The following is an 8,392-nucleotide window of genomic DNA, read 5'->3' on the forward strand; positions in this document are numbered from 1 at the left end:
AACAATACTATTTTTTCCGTATGAAGATCTTGAACCATCACCAAGAAAGCAAGGATCACTTAACCACTCACACAACCCACTCTATCGCCATTCACCTTCTATATGCAAATTCATTAGTATTCTCAATTTTGTAAGCGTTTGTGTGGTGGAAAAGAAAGAACCCACTCTACCGCCATCCACTTTCTATATGCAAATTCATTAGTATTCTCAATTATGTAAGCGTTCATGTGGTGGAAAAGAAAGAATAAGTGGAAAGAGAAATGTTAAGAATGCATTTTCTAACATAATTTTTCTACATATCCTTTTTTAATTAGATTAATTAGAAATGACAAAACTTTGTACTAGTTTGTTCCTATCATATTTATGGATGCTTTTTTTTATAATTTTTAATAAATTTTAGTGAAAAGAAATTATCATGTGATCCTAAATCATATGATTCCTTACTAATCATCACATGATATGCATCAAGTATTTTTTTTTTAAATTTAAAAACTTAAATACAAATGTCATACAAAAATTGGTGGAGACTATGGATACTTGGTGTGGTCCTACGTTTTTTTTATAAGACTTAATTAACTCATTCACCATAATTAAGAAAATTAATTAATGTAATTAATAACAATAAATTTATCTTAAATTTATACATTTCTTCAAAATTACCTGTAACAATGAAACATACTTTTGTTCTATTTTAGTAAAATATTTTTATTAGTTATAATTCTTTTAAGCTATTTCATCATTATTATGTTTTTTCTAAATTTTTATTGGCTTTATACCTAAATTGTCAAAATAAGTTTTTAAAATAGTCTTTATACAAGACAAAGTTATACTACCAAAGAGCGTGAAACATTAATACATTTCCCTATGTATCATTTATTGAAGTTAGAAAAATGATTCATTATTAAGGGTATTTTTATTAAAATAATAATTAATGCATGATACATTTTAAATTGAATCTTATAAAAAAAGATAAAATTTAACTTCTAATTTAATAAATCTTATAAATAGAATCAAATAGAGTAAGAAAATTTGTTAGAGTATTTTTCTAGCACTCTTCTAAGTAAGGAATATGATAGATGAAAATAGACAAGAAATACAATGAAAGTAAAAAATATTTGTTTTGTTGATCATCAAATATAAAAAAATATTTAATTTTAAAACAATAAGAAAGAAATTGAAAAAAGGAAAATAAATGAATGAATAGAGTGAGAAATATAATATATCACACTTTTTTATTTCTTTTCTGTCATTTTCATTCTACCGAGCTTACTTTCTTTTATCTCTCGCCTATTTTTTCCACTTCGTTTTATTTTCCCTCTACAAAACAAAGGCTAAAAATCGTCAAGCTTATATTCTTAACAATATACCAGCATTATACAACTAAACTGAGTTTAACAAAAGGAAATACTTCTTCATAGCATAATAAACAACGTTCGAATTTTTGAAGGAAAACAGTCTATATTTAATGTCCAATGATGACTTAAGTGGGATAGCCTCCAAAGAAAAATATATGTGGAAAACAAAAAGAAAAATACTAATATCATTTTTGTTAACAATAAAGTTTGATACAGATCTCAAATGTTAAGACCTTGAAGCGTGTTGAATATTTAAATTATATTTTATATATCTATAGAAAAACTTTCTTGCAACAGATAAAATTGACCTCAATAATGTATCTCCCTCTTCAAGAAGAATTGTTCTTTCAATAGTAATATTCTCATTGATATAGTGAAGTGGTAGATATATAAATCAATATTATGATTTGAACAATTATAAACTTCAGCCTATTCTTTTTCTTTCTATTTATATTTTCCCTTTTTTTCATATTACATCACTATTTAATTTATCACCTTCCCCATCTATTTTTTTTCTTCTTCTTATACTTTCTTTTTTATTTCTACTTCAATCCACCAAAATGAGATTTACATTTTAGCTGGGGATATAAGATTCTTCTGGTACATAAGAATTTAGAGGTACTACTAGCTAGCAAAGTATATGGAGTATGATAGTAGTATATACTTACGCAATGTCAACACCATAAGCCAATCATGTCCTGCCACGTGGGCAAATTTCTATCTGGACAATGAGATAGATATTCGTCACTTTCTTAGTGCTCTGTGGGCTCGTTTATTTTCACTGTAGAAGTATTTGGTTTAATTTAGGTATCGTGTTGTGTCCGTGTACTACTTTGTCCTGTTTGCCGCTCCTGTCTCTTCCACAACAGGAACCTAACAAATTCGTGGGAAAAAAAGCACCCAATTTGCACCAAAGGAAAACACTTATCTCCTTCAATCCATTTTCCTCATCTATTCCCTTATGAGAGCATTAAGTGTTGGTTGGAAGTCATCAAATCAAACCCAGATGTATATTACACTGTAGAGTTGCACAGGAAGTCAAAAAGTTTTCCTTTTTAAAAAAATAATTGAGTGAAAAATAAAACAGAAGAAAAAAAACCCTTAAAAAGTCTTTCTTTTTTCCTAAATTGTTGGTGGTGGTTAGAGAAAAGGAAATGAGAGATAGAGACAGAAAGCAAGGAAGCAAGGAATCAAACAACCCTAATCTTGTTGAGTGAGAGTGGTTTTGCTGCATATATATAGATGAAGATCACTAGGTGGAGGACAGCACATTGCCAAAAATGGGAAGTTATGAGGTTTCAGAGTTCAGACATATATCAGAATTCAGAAAAAAGAGAGAGAGCATGTCAACATGGTTGTTTGCAGTTGATGATTAACAAAGGCTCACAACAAAACTAAGAGAGGGATCACACCAGAGAGAGGCTGACAGAAGAGAGTGAGCACATACTAGTGGAGATTGTATGAGGGCATACAATTGCGGGTGCGTGCTCACTTCTCTATCTGTCAGCTTCCCATTCCTTTTTCCTTTTGGTGTGTTCCTCTCATCTCTTCAAAACTTACTCTTTTTTCTGACATGCTTCACCACTTCAGCGGCTCCTCAGTGTAACTCTCTTTTAACTTCATTCCATTCCATTCTTTGTTTTTAATAATTCACTCACTTTTAATAGGATCTATGTAATTATAGTCCTTGATACGACTCGTATTACATGGTCATTCTTTTGTGTTAAGCGTGCTTAACTGTTTGACAAATAATGGAGGACTAAATTAAGCAATATATATATATATATATAGGTTGCTGGTTCTTCTAGTTGGTAGCGGTTAGCGTGCACAAAGTTATCTATTTATTATATATAATTCATGTAGTGTTTGCTTATCATTATCTTCTGCTGTTTCAAGTGCCATATAATCTGATTCTTATCTACTTGTGTTTTATTCTATTTCTTTTCCATTTATTTCTATATCTAATACTGAAAGCGTGACTTTTTATGGTACTTTCCTTGATGGTGTTTTGAACTCGAAATCCAAATGGAGGTTTTCGAGGTACCACATCTTACGGTCTTTCTCAATTCTCACTATTCATACTTTAACGGAAAAACTCCTTTTGGATGAAGTTTCACCAAACCCTTGTTCTTTTTTCTTTTTCTCTTTGCCTTTCTCTCCTTCTGCTCCTTGTCGACCGTGTAGATCTTTTCTCGCCCTCAGTTTTGGTCCACAATTTGTGCTCCACGCACTTATCAGGTTCAGATAATCCAGCATAAAAGGACAAGTCATGGGTTTTAAATTTATTTTTAAAGTGTTGAATTTGAAGGGTCAGAATGAGAGATGTTGCATATATCTTGGATCTGTCTCCTTGAATGCCATTTTGTTTGTAGCCTTCATTTGAGGTAAAGGAAAATCTTGGGAGAGTTCATTAAGCAGCTAGATATGGCAAGATTTGGTCTTTCCCTTTGGGCAGTTATATACGCGTTTGTTTGCTACCGTGATTGAAGGGAATTCAAGCAACAATCTTCCTTATACAGGTTATTACATGTTTTTCGATTCAAAGTTTTTTCTTTAACTATATTTCCTATAATTTTTAGTTGAGAGAACATTTTCTTTTTCAGTGCTTCGCAACTTGGATTCCATAGCACAGAAGTTGGTAGATGTTACCAAGGACTGCACAGTGAAGAACTTGAAGCACTATAATCACTCAGGTAATTAACCATTTTGTATGGTATAAGTTTTAGTTTAATTGATTGGCATTATTATTTTATAATTAGATGGATAGAAGGAAAGGAAGGAGAAAAAAATGTGATTGAGTGACATGAGCATGGTTGAGAAGCCCTCTCATGGGTGCTACAATCATTATCCTAGAAAAGTGTAGCATGTTAGTGCTAAATATATCTATGGCACACGTGCATAACATATGTGGAAAAAATCACCATTCATATACTTGAAAAAATATGAAATTTGTTTTGTTTTTGTTGCAATATCATGTGGTAACATTGAAAAATGTAAACCTGAGAGGGAAACTAATTAAGATGATATCTTCAATTCATGCTGATTGCTGACTTGAAATAGAATTAATTATATTTTGGTTTCATTTTTTGCCTGAAATACAAGATAAGTAGTCAGTTTGAACAGTCTTGCAACAGAAGGCTTTTAGTTTAACAGTGATTATGCTGATTTATTAACTAGTTGTCATGCATGAACTTGAAAAATCAGTAACCAAGAAATGAAGCAGTCTAGCTAGTTAGCTAGGCAGAATAGAATTCATGCTTGCTTTGAATTTGATGGGTAAATTATGTTTCAAGGCTCAAGTTTCTTTTTTAGAATTCTTCATATTTGTTGTGTTGTTTATTAGCCCACTAAGGACTAGGCAATGACAGTATGAGGGAATTCTGTTCTTTCACTGTATCAGCTATCAAAATTATGATGGAAGTGTCAATGTTGATGCTTTATGATCTTTTAAGGTTAGGGAAAAGATGAAACAAACAAAAAACGATTAAATTATTTATTAATCAAAGTTCAATTTGAAACTCTTGTAATTAATCTCTTTTCTTTAGGTTAATTGCAAGGGGAAAAAATGGAATGCCAACTCTAGCATACATAGGATGGTGGTGTTGAGAGGTGAAGCAAGTACCTGCCAATGTAATAATGGTAGTGTTGAGGTACCTCTGATGATGGTGATGACACCACTGAGCAGATTGTGAACTTGTGATGCCTGTATGCACTGCCTTAATTTGAGTGTGAAAGAATAAATATATGCCAGCGATTGATATGGAGATTTGGGTAGTAAAAAACAGTGTAACTTAAAAGCTTATACTAATGGTAGTGAACTGTGGTTACTAGTTTTACTAACTAGCTTGCCATACTGTGCAAACTGCTTGAATTGTGTGCCATAATTAGTTTGTCCAACATTTTATTCTACCAATTTGTTTCCAACAACTCTCAATATACATTTCTATTCCAATTTGGATTATAGCTTTGCATCTTATTTTCTATTAATGTTTTTGAATCTTAAGCTTGGCCTGTAGCAGTTGCATTAAATTTGTATTTTTTTTTATCTTAGTTGAATTTGGGTCCTTTAATTCATCATATAAGGCATCTTATCAGTCTTGGAAGTTTACTCTTGCAGTTGTGATATGTCTGTGTGCACTATAACATCACATTGGTCTTGATTTCTTTTGAAAATTATTCACTATAAGTTCAAACATTATAGAAGGTCAGAAATGCCAGGTATAAGAATATATAAGTAAAAGAAGACTGTCATAATTTCTATGTGCTTTACTAAGTCAGACAAAAAAGGAAAATAAGAACACTAATTAATAAGTGGGTCTAATTAAATAATAAATAATATTGAATATTCAATTTTGACTAGATATTTCCCTTCTTTTCTGAAGGTTAAAGAAAAACAAAAAAAAATTGAGAATTAAAAAACACTAATGTCATTCTTTTTCTGTTCTTAGGTGTGTTCAAACCAAAAGAAATAAATAATAAAGTAGCTTGTAGAAGATAAAATAAGTATACATGCATTTCTATAAACAAAAGAGAAGGAAAAAAAAGAAAAGAAAAGTGAAATTGACAAGGGAAAAAGAGGAATAAAAGAAAAGGAAGGAATTAAATGTGAATGATCTAGGCATATCTAGAAGTTTAAGCCATTATGTCAAAACTTATAGGCATAAGTAGTAGAATTTAAATTTGTTGACAAACATTTTCATCCACATGATTTTTATTTCTTCATCATTGATTTTGGCTTTGGAGAATTTTTTAAACACTCTGAATATATATAACATTCTTTATTTGTAGGTGAGACTTTGTGTGTGCACGCACATGTTTGCTGTTTCAATTTATCAGTTGTATGGCTTGTGGTTTTCATAAAAGTATCTTTCATAGCACCTTTCTTCTGGATTTCTCTACTTGTGCCCATATCTTTATTTCACAATAAGTTAAAATTTGAGGCTTTGGTTTACATTGCAATTAGCAAAATTGTAGAATTTTTTTGTAGACAAATGCTACCACAGTTGTGGTCTTCACACAGATAAAAAAATGTTGCAGCCACAATTACAGTTGCAAATAACAATTTAAAACTGTTATTGGTATTCTAGTTTGTGGTTGAACTATTTTGAATGTTATGTGGGTGGGAATTGTGTTAAACATAGCTGAATCCAGGTATTCTAACATGTTTGCATACTGGACATGTGGCCATATTTTAGCATATATCTTAATTAACATTTACTTTTGTAAAAAAAAAATGACAACAATTCATACACAAACGTACGCCATCAAAATGAAGAAATTTGACATTAAGTGTTTGGCTGCAGAAACTGAATGAAAGATGGATTACATGTTAAGCATAATACCTGGTGGTGGGGAAAATGCGAATATACAGAAGATGCATACTCAAACGCTTCTATTTCAACTGATCACATTATGACAGTGAATCCGTTGTGAAGTTCCCAGCTCTCATACATCTAAAAAATGAGGACTGAGTTGCACAAATGTCACAATAACACAGTTTGCAGTTTTGGCCAGGATTCTTTAATTCCTTACACAATGCCATTAAGCCCTATAATAGCACACTATCAAGTTTGGTGGCTTGCATTTCAATGTCAATATAGTAAGAGGCTGTGCTCAAAATAAAGAATATGAAATCATGGTTCATACTTTGTAGCAACTCAAGTTTGTGAAGTGTCTGATGAGTGATTGCTTAGTTTTTAGAAGTAATGATCTTAACTTGAATATATGGTTGGATAAGGGAGATCCATGTTGAAGTAAGATTGATGAATGAACTTGTCATCCCTCGTCCCTAGCTAGAAGACAGGCCACAAGCTGGAGTGGTTGGAGACATACACATCGTTTTGATAACAGACTAACAGGATGTACTGAAAGTGTTTGTGGAAAAAAAAAAAAAAAAAGACTGGTCGAGCTAGTGATGTACTAGTGTTATATTTGGCCTTGTGAGACTAGGGAGTAACGAGAGGGGTCAAAATCATTCTACATTTTTTATCTTATTGGGAGTGAAGGTGGTAATTTACTTAGTTGAAATGTACATATCTCCAGATGATATCTGAACCAGACCTAGATATTGTTAGATATTTTTTATTTTTCAAAATGGTCCCTTAAATAGTATTTTCTTATAACAAAATATAAATATTCTGTCATTAAGATTGGTTAATCAGATCCTTTATTGTTCTTAAGGTGATAATAGTTTTTATTTTTTTTATTTTTTTATTGTAGTTACCTATTTTTTTATACAGCTTATTTCGTTATACTTCATTTTGACAAACCAGAGGTAATATTCACCCGGGTTAAACACACATAAATCATCTCAAACTATGTCACGAACCAAGTTGCTGTGGCAACTATATATCAAGCATGCATTCGGAACCACTAATTAATTTAATTTACAGCCTTAGATCTGTGTGATAATTGTTGCTTCTTAAAATTTTATCATTAATATGGTTCGTGACAGTTAGGTAAGATACCCTAATCAAGCCAGTTAAGCAATGAGAAATGAAGGAACAGAAATTTAATTAATCATGCATGCATCTAATATGATTCTAGGTAATAGTAAAAATTAATCATTATAACTTGCTTGTATTGTGGCATATATAACCCTTTTATGTATATATTGCCAAAACTCAACATGCACTTCATATAGGGACTGATTGACTGAAATCATTCGTTTTGGGTGTGAAGCATTATCACTCTCCTCAAGATAACCTTCAACTTCAATCCAAAACTTCTCCATATATTATTTAGCATCTAGATGCAAAAGTATAAAATGCTTAGTCTAGTTGCACATGCTTAATTAACAACAATCCTCGTATTATTATAATGTCCTATATAATAGTTTTTTAGATTTACGGTGGCTAATACGACTTATTTTAGAGATTAACTCTCAGATCGGGGTAATTAGTGTAAAACCGTGTCAAAGTGCTTGGTAACTCCACGACTCCAATCCCTCACTATTATATGACTTAATGATTAATGATGATTGATGTATATTTTTGTCACAATATGTATGCAAGTACGCATACTCATTTAAAATCGAA

General features: G+C 31.3%; 1 long non-coding RNA gene across 5 annotated transcripts; it reads left to right on the forward strand.

Moving 5' to 3' along the window:
- The first annotated feature begins 2,173 nt into the window (after positions 1-2,173).
- LOC114394230 lies at positions 2,174-7,512 on the forward strand. 5 transcript variants are annotated; one of them, XR_003662675.1, is made up of 4 exons: positions 2,174-3,874; positions 3,959-4,048; positions 4,901-5,060; positions 6,659-7,512. It is a non-coding gene; the product is annotated as an uncharacterized LOC114394230 (long non-coding RNA). The 5 variants fall into 5 exon arrangements; XR_003662676.1 differs by having other exon boundaries at positions 2,176-3,874; positions 4,901-5,005; XR_003662678.1 differs by lacking the exon at positions 6,659-7,512 and having other exon boundaries at positions 2,180-3,395; positions 3,540-3,874; positions 4,901-5,316.
- Positions 7,513-8,392: the final 880 nt, after the last annotated feature.

This window comes from Glycine soja, chromosome 2 (genome assembly GCF_004193775.1).
Source record: "Glycine soja cultivar W05 chromosome 2, ASM419377v2, whole genome shotgun sequence".
In the NCBI taxonomy this organism is placed as follows: domain Eukaryota; kingdom Viridiplantae; phylum Streptophyta; class Magnoliopsida; order Fabales; family Fabaceae; genus Glycine; species Glycine soja.